General features: G+C 37.0%; 1 long non-coding RNA gene across 7 annotated transcripts in view; it reads left to right on the top strand.

The window, feature by feature from the left end:
* The window catches only part of LOC110476341 (uncharacterized), a 114221-nt gene that overhangs the window by 76117 nt on the left and 18476 nt on the right, over positions 1 to 19628 (top strand). For all 7 annotated transcript variants that reach the window (XR_014949602.1, XR_014949599.1, XR_014949596.1 and 4 more), the window contains 4 exons: positions 7004 to 7209; positions 9562 to 9643; positions 10100 to 18564; positions 18937 to 19021. This is a non-coding gene — a long non-coding RNA (uncharacterized LOC110476341). The remainder of the gene's footprint in view (positions 1 to 7003; positions 7210 to 9561; positions 9644 to 10099; positions 18565 to 18936; positions 19022 to 19628) is intronic.

Below are 19628 nucleotides of genomic sequence, written 5' to 3'. Positions count from 1 at the left end.
TTTTAAAGACTTAACAAAATAAATCTATATACTTGCTATTAATGACTACATTAATGCAGTATTTTTCTAGAAAAGTTTTTTTTCCAGAGTAGGGGTAATCTAAACTGCAACTCATAAAAGATTGAAATATAAGGTTTAAGGACTTAAACCATATATGCACTTTTGTAAACATGCATGTGTTGGATTATTTTAGTAATAAAATATGCAATTTAAAAAAAAGCAATAGAAGAGATCATAAGAGCTGAAGGTGAGTCTGGAATTTGGACTAAATTTTTCTATACGACTGAACAAAGCAAACTGGCCTGAATGTAGTACTTTTATCTATAGCACAGAGGCTTTGAAAGCTAAACTAGTTTATTTCACACAGCAATTTAACTCAGTTCAAAGACATATATTATTTTTTTGCAGAACTATGGTGCAACTAGGTACTTGCAGATGAAACAAGTCTTTTAACTTTTGTTTTACTACCTGCCGTAGTAGTCAATTATACCTGATCATATAAAAATATATCGTAGTTTTTATCAAAGACCATAATTTAATGTCAAGATGTTAACCTTTCCCCAGTTTATTTTCTTCCTACAGTTTTCTGAGCATATGGCTCTTAAGTCTTCCAGCTAAACTCCTCAAGGTTTAACTGCAGACACCCAGAATAAGCATTTCTCACAAAGATGACATTCATTCTGCCTTTTTGAAAAGCTTCTTGAACTTTAGAACTGCCCTCGGCTTTCTTCAATAGATCATTTTTTTTCACTTATTTTTCTACTTTCCATTTCTAATTTTCAAGGCTGCAATTAAAAATCAGTTTGACATTTTAGCAGTCAGAAGCAAACAGGTAATTCATGGAGTCTAATATGTTTAGAAACTGTGCAAAAACCCTGGTATTTTCATTTTGTAGAGGAAACACAGACTTTAATAGACTAGAAGAAAGAATTACCAATACTCTTTTTGTTGTTAAGTTTCACTAGAGAGCTATGAATGTTAAACAGTGTCAAACAGAAGGTGGAAATTTGAGACCAGTTTTCAGCAGGTTTTGTTTAAATTTGTCAAAAATAAGTTCTGCAGAAGGTATTTGGCTTGCATTTGGCAGAGTGAGAATTCAGGCACTACTTTCAGATCATATGGAGGCAATAAAGCTAAAAATGAAGGCAAAATTACATATTATATTAAGATCCAATTTGTAAATATCAAACTATCCATATGGGTTCCTTACTTGTCAGTCCTTTCATCTGTAATTTACTCCTCATTCATACTTCTGGACTATTCTGTAGTTAACACTGTCAATTAGGAAAGCTTTTCAGATTAGCAACTTAAATTAAACTGTTGATTTAACAGTTACTGCAAAGATTTTTGTCAGATCTAAGAAAGCAATTTATTTGACCAAAAGACTCCAACAGTTAACAAAATGCGAACCTGAAAATATTTTACTACTCAGGATACAATTCAATAGTTACCAATATAAAATATAGTCTAGCCTGTTACATAACACTTTTTATATTTTTCTTATACATGTAATCATGAATGCTATCAGTGCATAGGCCTCACTGGTGGTGATAATCTAAACAAGGCAAGGTCATTTTTTAAAATCCAAAAAGAATTGTATTTAATATTTTATCTTCCCAAGGCTATTCCTGGAACAGAAATCAGTACATGATCTCAGACAAATTGCATTAAAGCAAATGGGATCTTGAATAAAAAATAATATTATTTAAGTTATAAAATGTTCTACTTGAAAATATTTAATCCAAATGACTTCTTTTTAGTACTGCCAAGAGCAATACACAGATATTTGCAATTTTATTATTGCATTTCTGCTTAAAGCTGAATAAAGGCAAATGTTCTACTGCTTTTATAGAGATTACATTTATATCCATATGTATGCATATACATATCTTTATGGTGTTGTCATTCTGGTGCACAGGAGTCTGTGTAGGGAGGAAGGGTAAGTGGGACTTAGATCAGTATTTAAGAAGGTCAGAATATGCCAGTTGTTTCCAGCAGAAAGTAATAGACTAGCATGGGAATTGGGATTGATCCAGTGATCCATAGGATCTGCAGTACACAGAGCAGCAAATATGCCAGGCACGTATGAAACCCAGAAAGTTTAGTTCTTTAGACTCTGTCATGTATCAAAACTTATAAGGGCTCCTTTTGATGGGTTAAAATATACATTTATGAATAGCAAAATTTTGCTTAACTGATATATCCTTTAAAATTGGGTAGCCTGCTAAGAAAATGCCAAATTATACACCCCAAATATATACAGAAAATGACTCTTCTTTCTTAGTGTGTGCAGGAAACTTGTTAGAAACCAACAGATTGATCTTAATTTCTTTATGCTGTGACCCTTCAACAATCTGTTAAAGGGAGAGAATATGCATATACATATACATATTCTGTGCTATGTTTTTATGTTTAGCAATAGCTTAGAAAAAAACTTCTTAATTTTTTGTACAGTAAATGTGAACACTCAGCAAACTACTTAATTATGGTATTTTTAATCTGGGAATCCCACTCTCCCCAATCTGATGTCCATGGGGCTGCCAGCTGTTGTGTGCTCTTGTGTGGCTACTCTCTTTTCTCAGGCTAGAAGAGCCTTGCTTCTCAAGAAGCCCAAGAGTTACTCAAAGCATGAAAACCCACATGAAATTTCTTCCATTTAGCCACTGTGGTAGATTCTATATGGCCTCAGTGCATGCAAGGTATAGAAGAGTTTTGAAGTCAGCTTAAGCCCTTTTCTAAGGGCTAAAATAAATTACAAATAACATCAACTGCAGCAACATATTTTTTCCCTTTAGAAAAAAAAAAAGAGAGGGTTCATCTTCCCCTCATATTACTCATGGGATTTTTTTTTTTCCAAGATTGTATATAATTTTTTCACTGAGAAAAAACATTTTAGCAATTTAAAGGATTTCCACTACCCAGTAATAAAAGCAAGAGAAATAGCCTAGGTACAGAGAATTTGACAGCTTCTTTATTTGGGTGTTTTTGTTGTTTGATTTTTGATATGTTTGTGTTTTAGTTTGGTTTGGAGGGGTTTTTTTTGGTAGTAAGGCATGTAAAGCAAAAGCACTAAAGCTCTGCTTTTGCCTTGTTGACAGAGATAGACTTTCACTAATGCAAAAGTAGATAGGATTAGGCCAAAGCTGACTATGCAATGAACAGGAGCAGGGCCAGTTCAAGGTTGAAATAGTGTTACCTTACAAGTTTTATCCAAAACCATTTCAAATTGGTGGAATGGTTTTAATGACGTTGTATAAATTAAATATTATTTCAAAAGTGGTCATTATTGAAGATCGGTATAAAAGGAAAGAATAAAATGCAAGAAACTTACAATAGGTTTCTTTAGTATATTGCATATACATATTCTGTGCTCTGTTTTTCTTATATAATCTACTGAAAGTGAATCTGTGCGAAATGTGGCTGTGGCTGTCTTTCCTGGGATTTGGGTCCCCATTTATGTCAAGTTATGTACATCAACATTTTTGCAGCATGTGGCCTTCTAATCTGACAGAATCCTAGTTTACACTTAGTAAATGACTATCCAAATATCTTTTCCTGACCTGCTTCACAGAAAAATTTCAGCATTATTTTTAACTAAATTTTATTTATTTAGCCCAAAATAATTCTGGAAATATATGTTGAGCGCTTGAGAGAAGTGGTTTTTAACTGCTAACAATACTGAGGCAATTTCAATAGCTGAAGTGCATCATACATTCACTTCTACATAATTAATTTTAATTTCTTAGCATCAGTCATCTCAGTTTTTTTCAAAAAAGTAATTATTTAGACTACAGAGAATAATAAACTGAGATTACTAAATTTAGATTGTTTAAAGCTTTGTAAAGAATCACAGGAAATGTCTGTAACCTAAATATCTTAATGGTCATAGGTGTTATAATTAAATCACTGTTTTGTTGTTCAGGCATGCTGAAATATCTTTAGGAAATTAAATTTCTTGTATTGGTTCATGATGTGTTGCCTCAGTGCTCCTTTCAATTCTGTCACTGAATTTGAGACAAGATTAAAAACAGGTGAGGGGAAAGTGTCTATACATACATTGGTCACTTTGCAATCTGAAATCTACCTCGTTGAAAGAATTATGAGAACAGATATACAAACTTTTCATATTGTTTTCCAGTTCAGAAATTTTATTCAGCACTTAAATTGTCTTTACTTGTTTCTACAGGTTGTAGCTTGTTCTAGTAGAGTTTTAATTGATTTACTGCACAAAATGTCCAGGGGTGGTCAAGATTTTTCACTTTAAGCAAGTTAGATGTCACAACACAAGAACAAAGTGAGAAACTTTTATATTCCAACCAATTATTTAGGCAGCACAGATTGCTTGTCTGATTATTAGTTATTCTCTGACAGGTCAGAGGTCAAAATGGGTATAGTAAAAAAGGGCACCCCAACTCAGGGAAGAAATGATGATGTCTGGCTCTGGATCAGAAGGCTGAAGGATAGATTTATTAAAACTATACTATATAACTTTAATATATTATTTAAAGAGAGATTATCCTATTCTACCAACATACTTCTTACTTACTTAACAACTAACTATTAACTAACAACTCATGACTCTGCTGAGAATCTGAGACACAGCTGGATCCAAACTGGTCATTGAGCTCAAACAACCATCACCAGAATCCAACCCAGCCATCACTTCAGGTAAACAATCTCCATACCACATTTCACATGGAGAAAACAAAGGAGCAGAGACAAAGATTGTTTTCTCTTCCTCTCTCTGTGCTTCTCCTGAGAGACAGAATTATGTCTCTCTGTCCAGAGAATGTGAATGCCACAAATGGGAACAATTTCAGGTGAGGATCTGGATTATTTATTCAAGACAAATTCAGCAACAACTTTGATATTTTCCTTAAAATTCTGCAAATGTGCATTTTTTTAAGCAAAATTCTGAGGAATGTGGCAAGGCTAAGTAAAAATTTTATATGGAAAATAATCATTGTGACTGGCTTGCATTATGTAAACTCATGAAAACACTTGTCAGAAAATTTTATGAGTTTACCTTTCTTTTGCTTTATCAGGTGGCCAATATTTGATGCCTTTGCATTTCCATTAGGAAAATGCAGTATGGATTAGTTGTCTTCTGATATAAATGAGTGTAAATTATAATAATGCAGAGGAAGCTGAACAAAACTCAGCTTTTCTGTTGAATTGCCTGTTTAACTTTGCTGAAGTTATGTTGGTTGTTCATTTCTGCTCTCCTCTGTATTTCTGGTTGCTTCTTACAGTCATTAATGCACTTCCAGCTATCAGGATGCTGCCTTTGGTACTGCAGACTATCCCAAACTAATTCTTTGCTCCTGATTCTTATTTTCTAACAAACCATGCAGCCTCACACAGTAGCCTTCTGTTCCTAAAGTTATTTTCACAACTGTAATTACCTAAGCCTACCTAAGCTTTAATGATAGGCCACAGCATTGAATTTAAGTAGATCTGTGATGGAAAAAATATGTACACAGAAGGAAAATCAAGGAGAAAAATCTCAATAGCATGGAAACATTCTTGGAATGAAGTTGTAACTTAGTTTTGTTTCAAAATTTCAGCATTTCAAGCTATTTTAGTAGCTTGTTTTCCATTTCTCAAAATAAATGGTATAATGGTTAAACAACAGAATCCATCATTTGCGAAGTAATGGCAAAATTTAAACTGAATAATAAAACAACTTGCTTTATTGAGTAATTTTGAACATAAAGCAGCAATTAAAAAATTATGCCAAATGCCATATTGTCACTACTTCTGCCTTTTCCACAGTTCTACCAATATCTTTCTCTCAAGAACATCTCCTTTGTCATGTTTTATTATCTCTTTCTCTTGGCAATGAAACTTTGAAACAATTAATGTCTTAGAATCACTTAATTGCCAAAGAGGGATCTTGCCAAATACATTTTGAAAATGCTGAATAGAGAGAAGGCTAATTAAATTACATTTATAATGACTCTAAGAAGTCCTGCCTTTTTTCATGAGCTCCCTTACCTGATCCTATAGATGTCACTCTTTGGATAAATGCTGTATCTGTGCATTTTTCACACTTAGAATTTATGTAGATTTTCCAAGGTTGCGGGATTGGGGATGGAGGTTGTGGCCCCTCCATAATCACTCCTCTCTGCCACTCCTTACTCCTCACAGTTTTCCCCAGGTCCTTCCCACAGGCCCCAGTCCCTGGGGATAAACCTCGAGGAAAAATCCAGTTTCTTCAGGTCACAATTGGTCCAGGTCACATCTCTCTGCTCCACCACAGGTCCCTTCATGGCTGCACTGGGATTTTCTGCTCCACAGGCTGCTTCAGCATCTGGAGCAGCTCCTCTTCCTCCTCCTCTTACCTCGGTGCTTACAGGGCTGTTTCTCACACTGGTTTTGGTCCCTTTTCTCCCTGACCAGCATTTTCTCCCTTTCCTGAACCATGTTTTCCCAGCAGTGACACCCGTTTTGTTGATGTCCTGTGGCACATCTATTGTGGCTTTGGCTGTGTTCAGGACAGGGCAGCTCCTGGACCTCTCTCACAGGTGTCACCCCTGCTGACCTCTTGTTGCCAACACCTTGTCACAGACACCCCACACTTCAATACATCCCTCTTTTCTTGAAGCACTTTCAGGTTTTTCAGCGCTGGCTTCCCCACTTCAAATCTCATATTTACTTGCAATCCATCAATAACCTAATTTAACATTGAATCTTAGTGATTAAGCTGAAATTTTCCTCTTTGAAGCTCGTACTTGTGGGAGGTGTGGGATTTGCTTCATATTTGACAAGTTGTATGAGATGCATAATATCATTTACTATCCCTCACTGGTAGAGGTAATTCCTTATTCTCCTTACTCTGGGGAAAAAAGAAATCTAGGAGCTTATAAGCTTTATTATGTCCTGCAATCATCAATATTATTTTAAGAGCAATGAGGCTTTTTTTAAGTTTGTTTTTTGTTATAAACCAGCAACCTCTGATGAACTCTTATGCTGAGGTAAAGGAATCATATTGTCTTTGCAGATGCTGGATGCCATGCCCTGCTTACAGGCTCCCAGAGCAGTGGTCACAGCCCCAAGCCTGCCAGAGCTCAAAAATGTTTGGACAAAGCTCTCGGGCACAAGTTGTGACTCTTGGGGATGGTTCTGAGCAGGGCCAGGAGTTGGACTCAATGATCCTTGTGGGTCCTTTCCAACTCAGCATGTTCTGTGATGCTGTGCTACTATTTAGTAAGTATCTCTTGCTAATAAATATTATTTAGTTCTCCATCCTAATCCATCAGATATTTATCAAACTGGACTGTGTGCTGTGAGACTTAGCTCAGTGATCTTATCTCATTTATTGGAGTAATTCTGCAGTGATGGAGAGTTAACTCTGTGCTTCCCTGCTGTAGCTCCTCAGTGAATGTGCAGCTGGGCAGGAGGGAGACACACTAGTATTAAATATATAGAATAGTATAAAATAGTATTCCACTACTGTGCCCCTGGAAATAAAGATCAATGGGAGTTCCAGCAGAGTAATGTCTCACACAGGCTTTGGAGGAAGAACTTTGCCTCAACTGGGGTGAAAGTAGGAGGATGCAGAGGATGCCCCTCTCTATTAAACATGAGGGAAATGGTGCCTCAGCTTTATGCAGCATATCTATTTTGTATGGAAATGCATAATGAAAATTTCCAGCTCACATGTGGGATTTTGAGTCACAGAGTAAATTATTTGTCCAAAGCCATGTAGCTGAAACAAGGAATTGCAGTTGGAATTTCGAAAATGTGAGCCAAAATCTCTTTCTATGTACTATTTTTCAAAAAATAACCAAATCAAACCAAGAACAAAAATGCCATTGATATTGCAACAGAGTATGAATATTACAAACCCACCAGTTATTGGAATTAACATCAATGGTTATTAAACTGCACACAGATTTAGACAGTCATTCAAATGTATATTTTTGTATGTATTCGCGTTTAAGTAGGAAAAAGCTCAATAGTGCTTGTTCCCTGAGGTTTGACCTGGACTTGCTTCTGATTTATGAACCCTAATATTTAGCAATTTAAAGGCTAATGTTGTTTATAGATTTTGAATGCTAATAATTCTTTTTTATTGTATAAATATGTATTTACATTGGAAAATCCTTATGAAGCTGAATTAAAGGCAAATGTAAATATCTGGGTTTAATTTTTTGCACATTTTCAAGCACATTCCAGAAGGGAAGAGCAAAATTGGTCATTATGAGTACATAGTGATGAAAAATGGCTAGACACAATAAAGGATAATTTCTTTGGTTTCCACAGCATAATAGAGTATGAATCATATTTAAAATTAATGACTGAGAAGACAGATCATGATTTGAATGTCATCAGTAGCTATTTTACTCCTCCCTAGAGCTGCAACAAGCCTTTTATGAGAGATGAGTTCCTGCAAACAAGACCTTCTAAGCTGTCTGGAAGCTCCTAATTTATAACAGAGCTTTAGAAAATGTTTTATTCTTACTTTTTTCCATGCTTGGGGTAAGAGTAGCAGACTGTGAACATCACCTTACTGTCCAACAAGTAATGTGCAGTTGTTTCTTTGCAAGTAATTTTCTCAAACATAACTTTTTTGAGGGGTGATGTTGGCAGTACATATCCATGCTATTGTTTCCATTTAAGTTAACATTTGAATTCTATTACTGTGTATGTGCGGTAGACATTTAGCAGAGATAATGAGTCAGCAATGAATCTTTTTCAGGAAAAAAGCATCCTGATGATTTTGATAGTGCAAGATATTGAGCAGCAATAAAAGGGGAAAACTGGGATGCTTTTTTTACTTCTACATGTATGTAAAGTGGGGGTATTTTCAGCATCAGCAACAGTCCTGTATTGAAAGTTGAAGTCTGCTATTGGAGATCAAACTTTTACTAGAAGAACACCTGTTTCAAAGGACTGCAGGTTAGACCTCTCCTGACATTCAAACTTTGTGTTTACTGGAGCTGGTGTGTACTTTCAGTTCACAGGTTGTTCTTAAGCTGCTGGAGTTATTACAGTGGTGTATTACCTTACCCACCAAATCTCTCATGGCTCATTTGGCCTGCACAATGATGTTCTGCGAGATTGTTTTCATTTTTCAGTAACTTATATCACAGAGTATCTCAGATTTAGCAATAACTCTATTTTCACTGACAGGTTTCTCTCTCCTCTTCCTTTTGCAGCTGGCTCTTCAGGAGAGCACTCATAAAGTATGGACACTTAGGATCTCAATTTAAAGAACCTGCCAAATTATGCCTTCAAATAGGCATGAAGGCAGGATCACACGTTGAAAGCAGGCAGTAGAATGGTTTATTTTTACAAACAGAGATAGTCCAGGAGGGTTACTTTCATGTATAATACCTAAAATAATAGTAGGACTTCTGGTTTAGTGCATCATTCTTAAATGCTGCACTGTCCTCTTTACAGCCTTGTAATGTCAGAAAAACACTTTCCATTGTATTTAGGTTCTCTTATTTTATGGCAACATGTAGAAAGATACAGAAGCAATTCTGCTAAAGGTAGCTGAAATGTTGTTGAAAAATGTTCCCCTTCACATCATTACAGTATATTGTTTTGCAGGAGCTGGAATGGGTACAGTGAAAGTTGAGAACTCTGGTGATCTGTAGCTTGGCAACTGCAACAGTAGCCTGAGATCTGGAAGGTACAGATATGCTCAATTTATTGCTCTGGTGAAAAAAAAAATCTGGGTATATATATATATGTATCTATATATATATATATATATACACACCCATACATGTGCATGCATACATGAATGTATATGTTTTATATATGTGTGTTATAAATAATATACATACAGCAATAACAACAACAAAGTAAAATAATCTCCCTGTATGCTACTTTTGTACATATCAGGGCACAGTATCCTGAGTACTACATGGCAGGATTCTGTCATTTTAATAAATACATCCTTAAAAGAAAAAAACAAAGTATTTGAATATACCTCACTCACAATATTTTGTATAATTTTCTTTATAGGCTTACTTCTTATTTAATTGTGATGAAAAGCTAGGTGTCAAAAATTAGAATTTAAAAAAGAAAAGTGATTGCTGTCTCTTCATAAATTATGACATAATTTTCCATTTTCACTACCAAGGAGGCTCATGAACTCATGGAATAATGCCCTCTGCTCCTGGTGGCTCCTCAGTTAACAAGACACAAGGATTAAAGGAAAGTACTCATCTTTTTCTCATCTTGTAAGGTTTTCTAATGTTGGTAAGTTCATGGGAACATGATTAAATGGAAGTCATCCTCTGCTGTACAAAGACAACCAATGGAAGTTTATAAAACTGCTATTTCTAAAGGTATTTGGAAGTTATAAAGCTTTTACTTCTCCAGGCATTTCTCTGTTGCACTTTTTATTTTGCATGAGCCACACTTGATACCGTATTGTGCCATGTAGGAGTGATTCTGATGGCTTAGAAAGGCAACCCAAATTATGTATGAGTTCCAATGCTCATAGAAACACATTAGAAAAACATTACACAGGAGCAATAACTTGAGATCCCAAACACGTTTTTTCCCCATTAATGATACTCTAAAATGCAGAAAGCACTTCTGTGAAGCATGAAGGATGGTCAGGGTTAGCTAATGAGGCTGATAGGTACAATTGCTGCACGCTTGATCTGTCTTGGACCCTAATGCTTATTTGGATATGTCTTATTATTGTGTGGGTGTTAAGTCTGTCCAAGCTCATAATCAATAGATATATGGTCATTCACAGTGTTTATGTCTCTGTCTTGGATAGCTGGAACAAAGTGATGAGAATTTAGTTTGCTAGGTTCATACAGAAAATTTCTCATGGACAATCTGAGCAAACTAATTGCTGGCATTAACCTGGGAGTCATATGAGCTGTGGTAATGATACAGGTAATGAACCCCCCACCTTTGGCTATCACTTTATTACCTCCAGGGTCACGAAATAATTTATTCAACCTTCAGTTGCATTATAATTGGCTATTTGTACCTGGGAAGGTTTTGGTATTGTACAGTATCTTCAGATATCCTTTGACTGTAAAAATGCTTTAGGTACATCAGAAAAAAGAATGGTGGGGACCCACTGTCAAAGTCTGTTGGGAAATGGAGAGTTAAAAACCCTGTAATTTTCAGTCACAGATCTTTGATCGTTAAAGGAAACAGTCAGAACTGACAGCTTAGCAATAGCTTAGCAGATCTATAAAAACTGTATATCAACAAAATGGTGATAGCTTGATGTTGCATGAACATCCTGAACCAAGCAGGGCAGTTCTTTGCTAAGTGTAGCTCTGTTTTGTTCATATGACAACTCAATCTCACAGAGAGACAGCAACATTTCTTTGTAAGCTGTACGGAAAGCCTGGGGAGAGAACGATTTTAATTTAAGCTGGTTTTGCAAAGGCTATCGACTTTAGGCATTCTGAGTTCATTATCCCAGGCAAAGAGGCACAGGTGTCTGTCAGTGTCAGGAAGTTAAAACGATGCCCACAGCAAAGAATTCTGGCAGCAGCTCCAGTGTGAGCTGGGACTTGGTGCTTAGGCAGACCCAGGTCCTTTTCCAAGAAGGGCTCCTGTGCGGTGGGCAGGTACCTCTGAGCTGACGAGGGGTGCTCTTTCCTGCCATTTCACACCCACAGAGGTGCTAGTTCTGTTTTAAAAAGCACCTGTAAAAGGTGGAAAAATGATACCCATAGCCACAAGGTGGCCAGGAACAGTTTCCTAAAGTATCTCTTATATTTCACTACTCATTTAAACATGGAGCTGCTAAACAGGACTGGTTCTCATCTGGCAATCAGCCCAAGGAGTTACTGAATTTCCTTTAAGGCATTTCAGTAGTTTTGGTTAGATGTGTTATCTGTAGAAAAATTACTTAGAATTGACCTAAGTCTAAAATGTGATCCCAAATCTCCTGCTTGCTGGCTGCCTACAGTGCTATGGCTTTTATTTGCATATTTTTAGGGATCATGGGACTGCTCCTGTTTGAAACAGCTCTGCCAGTAGCTGCAGCTAAAATCAGATCACATGTCCACTAGGGTTAAAAATTCTGGACACTCAGCACACACCCTCAAGATTATGTAGCTGTATCTACCACACTCACAATTTCTCCTGGACAAATGAGAACAAAGACATTTTTATCTTTGGAGAAAGGTTCATAACAAAAGTACACATCAGTTTAGCTAAATAAGAAGTAAATCAAATCATGCTAAGTTATTCCAAGTGTTTTTCTTAACTAAAAAAAAAGAAGAAATCAGATGGAAACCAATTACAAAAAAACTAAAAAAAAGAAGAAATCAGATGGAAACCAATTACAAAAAACCTCAAATTGTCAACAATAGTAAAGAAACTTACAAAGAAATAATGAATTAAAAATTATCTTCATTTAAATTTTACCTTTCTAATTATTTATGGCTCCATAATTACTCCATGAGTAACATTTAGTGAAGTAGATTCAAGTTTTTCATTTAACTAGTAGAATGAAGTTGTAATATTTTTCCCCCAGGCTTCTTAAACCAGAAATTTTCAATCACTTTTTAGACTTAATAATTGGAAAAACATTCACTTACTCTTTTATTAATCTAGGTAGTAATGAGTTCACTCAAACTACACATTGATTTTATTGTGAAATTCTCAAATCAACTGGAAGTTTTTAAATCAGTCTAAGAATTTGGTATTGTAAGATTATGATTCTAAAAAATCAAAATGGAATAACTCTACAACTTTTTAGAATTTAGTATCATTTCAAAATATGATATTTGGCAGCAAAGCTTCAAGGCACAAATTGCTGCCACAGCATGGCATAGTAGAGGGAGATCTCTGCTTAGATGAATCTCATCCAAAGTTCTCTACAAACTCTCCTCATTTGGTGGATCTGGGCCATAACTTTGCTAGGACCTTGTCAAACCATACATACTGTGCTTTTTATATTCCTACAGGATATCCCATACACACTGGGGTTTTTCTGGTTTCCCCAGGAGGAACTGTGCCACTCCACTGTGGTTCTCCTAGGAAAACAGCATCCAGCACCTGGCTGTCCTTGGCAGAGAGCTGCTCCTGCTCACTGCCTCCTCCTGGGCAGATTTTAGGGCAAGGACACAGCATTGCTGTGTTGAAGGATTTGCTGTAAGGTGGAATTGATAATCCCAGGGGCTGGAACAGAAATGTAAACTCAGTGATCAGATGATGTGGAAGAAAAGGAGAAAAAAAAGTTGCTTCACGTCTGCCCTACTGCCTACTTACTGTTGGACCTTGTGGGAGTTTTGGATTAAGTTTGCTGCTTGAATTTTTTGCTAGTAACAGGAGGATACAGTACCAGGCAATTTTACAAGTGTGGCTGCTGCACTGAAATATTAAAAATAATTTTTTTCCTTGTACTTTTGACCTGTGAGACAGGAAACTCCCTGTTCTGAGAATTAAAGCAGCAATGCAGTTTAGGCTTCAGCTGTGAGAAATGGAGAATTCTTGATATGACAATTGGTGGATTAAGTATTTGTTTAAAACCAAAACCAGCATAGGCAGCTAAATTGCACCATCTGGAGCAAGAGGCAGATGTAAGCATTTTTATTTAAGAATCAATTTCTTATTATTTATAAAAGATGCATAGTATTAATTCACTCCTTTTTTTTTTTTTTTTTCCCCAGGGAGCATCATTCATAGAAAATAGCTTTGTGTAGACATCTGGAATAGAAATGTCTTAATAATTTTATATAATAAATCTAGAATAAATACTAATTATTAATAGTCAAGATTGCTTAAAGATTTCAGAGTAGCTGACAGCCTGAACAAAGCACAGGCAGATGCTTTAGGCAGACTGTAAGGAAGACTGATAATTATAAGCAAAGCCAGGGAAGTGACCTTTTATTGTGGCAGGAACTGCAAGCATCACCACACTCCTCAGCACCACACTGCACAAATTAGACCCATCCATTGACTACATCTAGAGAACTTTGTTTTCCAGCTGGTGTTCTGCACCTTTCATCTTTAAGCTGGGCATTCAGAAACTAAGGCACGTAAAATCATCTGTCATCTTCCAAATTTTATAGAGAAAGTGATATTTTCATAAGAGTGCAGTCATTTTGTCTTCACAATACTAATTTGTTGTCAATGATTAATGAAATGGTAATCAGTTTTTACAGGGTTTGTCTGGAAAAATGACTTTATTCATTCAGTGTTTACAAAAAAGGAGCATATGAGAAATAATTTATATGGGATCCTCAAAAACTTTTTAAGCTTCATCCAAGTTTGTTCAAAGTGAATAGATAAATATAAAGATAAGGCAGTAATCTATGTATATTCAGCCAGAAACAGGCTATGATTTAGAGCCTCTTAGGATAAAAAATAATGAATGAAAAAGACTGCTTAATTAAAACTTAACATTAAGTTGTGCTCTTTTATAAAGGTCCATCTAATTCTGTTTTTTCCAGACAGAAGGCATGAAAAAGATAGATTATACTAACAACAAGAAAGAAAAAACTTCAGTGAGACCAAGGCAACCATTAATAAAGCAACTATTAGCACATTTATAGAGCTTTGACAGAAGATGTAGGAAAATGAAGTGTTTAAAAGAAACTGCCACCAAAGAAACATATAAAAGTTTAATTTTGAATATGTGGCTATTTTTTAATCTTAAGGACTCTGATTCAGCTCCAAACATAATTTGTAGTATGTACAATTAAAATGTCAGCCTAAATATAAATGTACATTATACTGCCTATCCAAAGAAAGCTACCAGCTCAATTCTTGTGGTGTAACCTAACATACCAAGAAAGGTCAAAATTATTTGTTCTTCAGTGGATTTTTGTCTTTAGTGAACATGTAGTCAGCATCAGGAAACTGGATTTATCACAGTCGAAAAATTAGGCCCTGGCAATCTGCTTTGTAAAATTTAATTTAGATTTAATTAGTGGTGCACTGTAATCAAGATACATGGTTTCAAGGAGATGTTTTTAATACTGAAGGGGTAAAAGTTGCCTTTGTTTAATTGGAACTCCCACTGACAGTGACCTGAAAAGATTTGCCTTTTGGGTTGGGTGGCTGTAGCCAGCACAGGATCAAACCAGTTCCTGGGGCAGGTGAGTGCTCCTGACAGCAAAGTGACAGACATTTACATTGTCAGCAGTCATTCTGAGTAGACTGTCCTTCTGCTCTTGTCTCTAAACTTGGTTTGTTACCTAATCCAGTTGCTTTTCACATTAATTTGTCATAATTATCTTCACATGTCTGAGGACAGAACCTGATTAATCTCTATCACCACTAGCTCTTTCATTTTTGGTTTATGACTAGTTATAATTTATGACTAAATAAACTTCCAATGACTAATATATTAGTCCCTTAAAAATATCTATTTTTAAAAACTATCTCTGTGCTTACCCATTGTCAGAAGAACAGCTAAAATTGTTATTGTCACTTGAAAGCAATAAAAGTGCAGAAGGAAAACCTATCAACATGTCTAAAAAGTGACTTAATTGTCTCAAACTGCTTTCAGAATATCTTAACTTTAATTTGTGTTTTTGGAAACAGAGATGTTCAGCATGGTATAACTTTCTTCTCAGTTGAAAAAAAAAAAAAAACAAAGTTAGAAATTGATCTCTGCCCTACACATTGACACAGGTCTGTCTGGTGGTCTGAGAATCCTGTAATGACACTGGAATGACTGAGGAGCATCTCTAAGCCCAATACTTTTTTCCTGTAAGGCAATGATGTTAGAGGTTTGCTCTTGCAATACTGTTGCTTTCAGTGGTGTGGTAGAATTGGGATATCTGTAGGGTGCTGGTCAACAGTTCATTTCTCAATTGCAATTATACCTTTTTCATTGCATTTAAGAGCTTTGCTACAGATGAGTAGCATATGGTATTGGCTAAGGAGATGAGACTTTAATGAGATATAGACTATGCCAACAAAATGCATGTTAAATTGCAATGACATGCTTGTGTTGATAGCATGTCATGTTGTGAAATTAAATTCCTGACAAGACAATGCAAACAAATGCACTTTAGCAAGCCTGTAGCCACCCAGCTTGTCCTCAAGTTGGTCCAGGAGACAAGGCAAGGGGGAGGCTGCTGGGAGAGATTGGTTCCTTTCTGCTGTACAATTTCATAAAATAATTTCAACCTTTTGCTCTGATTTTGCCCAAGGATGTAATGAGGCTCAGTATTACTCCCATGAAGTTGTAAGTCTGACTGGTGTTGCAAAAGGATCTTCCAAAAGGTGTTGTATCTGTCTTGGTCACGCAGATTTGAGCAGCTAAACAATAAAAACAATCAGCAATAGACTGTGAGTGATATATGACTTGACATAACCTGGAGCCATGAACACTATTTAATTAGCACAACTGAAATTTTTCCATCTGGGAATACAAAAACCAGTCTTCTCTTCAGCTCAAGCAGTGGCTGTAGAGCCTACAGAAGGAAACAGCAGCACCCCTGAGTATCTCTGACACTTTGGCTTTCGTGCCTGGACTCCCAAATCACCCATTTTTTGTAAGGAAGAGTAAAAGTAATAACAGTAACAATATTGTTGTGAGTAGCTCACAAGGTTTGGAAGGGTTGGTAACATCATTACTCTGCCTTGGGAGAGATTAAAGAAATTAGATATTAGATTCCTAGCCAAGGAATACAGATCCAACAGACATAACCTAGGCTAGCATCACTTTATGGGTAAAATTAAGCTATAAGTGTTCCATTAAGATTGCTCCTCTTGGGTCTTTCTAGCACTCTCCAAGCTTCCTCTTGCCCTCCCTCAAATGCAGAGAAATATATGTTAGAAAAGAAAAGCATGTTAGCATCTTGTTTTCCTACCTTGCCTTGGTAAACCAGCCAGTTAATTAAAAATTGCAGCGTTCATCCTCTCAGCCTTCCCAAAGCATCCTGAGTCTCATGGTGCAAATGCATTTGTTAGGAAAAAGAAAATACATTTTATCTCTTTATGAAGAGATAAACATTCATGTTTGTTTCACCTTGACAGAATTTGGAAAGCAAATGTAAGGAAAAATTGTAGTCCTAGTTACTGTCAGGTAGAAGAATTTTCTAGGAAATACCCCTAGATTTGAACTAGAAATAATCTCAAAAACATTCAATCATTTGTGATTTTAAGGAAATCCAGATCTCTTTGAGAACTTCATGGGTTTTTTTATATCTATTGTAGAACTTAAACTAAAACCTAATTTTTGATGTAAGCTTACCTTTTAGAACATATCTGAACCACAGAAAACCATTATAATTCCAGTTGTAGTATACTTGAGGACAAAAAAAATCAAAATCTGAAGACACCATCCATAACATACCTCTATGATATGTGACCTGCAGGTGAGTGCAGATGTTTTTAAAATACCTTTAAAGTAGATTACTCTGGCAATTCAGCTTCAGGAGCTCATCATTAGCTAGCTCTGGTTATCACACCAGAGGCCAAAGTGAGTTTTGCACCACACTGACCTTCAGGATGCCTTCAGCTGTCAGACAGCTTCACTCAGCCCATGGTGGCTCTGTACACACTTTTGTGTCTTTTTACTAGTGATGCACTCTGTTAGCTGCTTCTTGAAAGGCAGGAATCTCTATCTTCATGCTACTAGCAGGAAAATCTTCCTTCTGCTTGGCAGAGCAAAAGGACAATGGCAATATCTTCTTACAGCAGTGATGGAGCAAAAGGGAAAATCAGTTTATGTGTGAGTGGAGGATTTCCAGGGTACAGTTTGGTTTGTATGACTCTGCTGAGCTGTGCAGGCTGGATTAACCCACGCTGGGCACCCTCGTCTCCTGAGCCGTGGGCACGTGCTGAGCTGTCTGAGCACCTTTCCCTGCCATGGGAAGGCCAGCTAGGAGCCAAGGCAGGCAATCTGAGCCCCAGGGGCTGTTGAATTGAGATTATCCCCAACCTAGCTGACGTTATCTCCTCATGGAGTGGTGAGGCCCAGAGAACTCCCTTGTTATTTCCTACGTGTAATTCGTTTTTAGAACTCCTTTCAACTGGTGGTGCCTACGGTTTGTGCATTTGCTTTTGGCAGGGAGCTGTTAGGATCAATAAAGATTTGCGGAGACTTGCTGTATCTATGCCAGCTACTTCCTCCAAAATATTATTTTCCCGTCTTAGGGCAAAAAAAAAAGTGTCTTTGAAATCATTCAGAGACCAAGGATCTGAGCAGAAGCCTGTGTGGATCTGACAGTGTGGGAAGATGATTGGAGAGGGAGCTGAAATATCCAGCTTGGCAATTTTATCCTTGTACTCCCTATTCACACTTCTCCCTGCTGGCACACCCTTATTTATCTCTTACCTTGAGCCAAAGATATTGTGCTATTCTGAGAGAAATTTTCCAAAGGAGCTGCAGCGTCTCCTTGAGATGATGGATCCTGGTAAAAAGATTCCTTTGTTCACTTGGTTATGCACAAAGCATCATCCGTTTCCTCCTAATAGGTTTTTCTTCTAAGTAAATGTCTTTTAACAATGAGAATTAGAAACAAATTATATTCAGCTATTCAGACCTTGCAAGGAAAGCACAAGGACTGTCAGCCTTATGCCTTTGCCTTTTTCCTTTTTTGATAGGCAGGCTACAGGACAAATGCTGCACTGTGCCCTCTGCTCCCAAGTACATGAATGGTAATTTCATATATATGTGTTAGATGTATTTTTAAAAATAGCTACTGTAATCTGCATAATACATATATTTTGTTTGTAGATGTTCCAGTGATATCAAGACAGTAAAGTATATGGTAACAGGCTTTTTCAGTTCCTTTAGCCATTGCATTGCACGAAAGGAAAGGAAAGATTGTATATCTGGGTGATTTTTTTTTCCCACAGTGAACAGTAGCTCTTTGATTATTTTCTCCCTGTCTTTACTGGGGCTATTTTTATCCTCACAGGTTTTTGCAGGATGGGGATTGTGTATCTATACTATGGGAACATGATAATCCATGACTGTGGTACCTGGACAGCTATGTGCTCAGAAATTAATTCTGCTTTTTATTACAGGGAAGGACAAAAAAGAACAAAACTTTGGGAAAGAGTTTCTTTCCATCATTAAATATTTACCATTTCAGCTCCAGATTCAGGAAAGGTAAGCTCTGAGTCATTACTTTTTATTTTTAGTATCCAATCTACTTGGAAATGAATGGAAGGCAATAACCTTCAAATCTCTTCCGAAGTTGTGAGTTACATGAAATCATTTATTTGAAAAGCACCACGAGATAATGGAGGGTGCATTGGGTTGGCCAGGTTCTGATAGCAGGAGGGCTACAGGGATGGCTGCTGTGAGAAGCTGCTGGAAGCTTCCTTGTGTCCAGCAGAGCCAATTCCAGGTGGCTCCAGGATGGACCCACCACTGACCAGTGACAGTGATTGTGCCTTGGGGATAACATATTTAAGAAGGGGGAAAAAATGTGTACAGCAACAGCTAGAGAGGAGAGAGAATATGTGAGAGAAGAAACTCTGTAAGCACCGAGGTCAGTGAGGAAGGAGGGGCAGGAGCTGCTCCAGGCACCGGAGCTGAGACCCCCCTGCAGCCCCTGCTGAGCCCGAGGTGAGGCTGCCGTGCCCCTGCAGCCCAGGGAGGGCACAGGGGAGCAGAGATCCACCCACAGCCTGGGGAGGATCCACTCTGGAGCAGGAAGATGCCAGGAGGAAGCTGCAAGCTCCATGGGAGGCCCAAACTGGAGCAGGCTCCT

This window comes from Lonchura striata, chromosome 1 (assembly GCF_050655825.1).
Source record: "Lonchura striata isolate lonStrDom1 chromosome 1, ASM5065582v1, whole genome shotgun sequence".
Lineage (NCBI taxonomy): Eukaryota > Metazoa > Chordata > Aves > Passeriformes > Estrildidae > Lonchura > Lonchura striata.
Note: the sequence above shows the minus strand (reverse complement) of the source record. Positions and strands in the feature narration are given on the sequence as shown.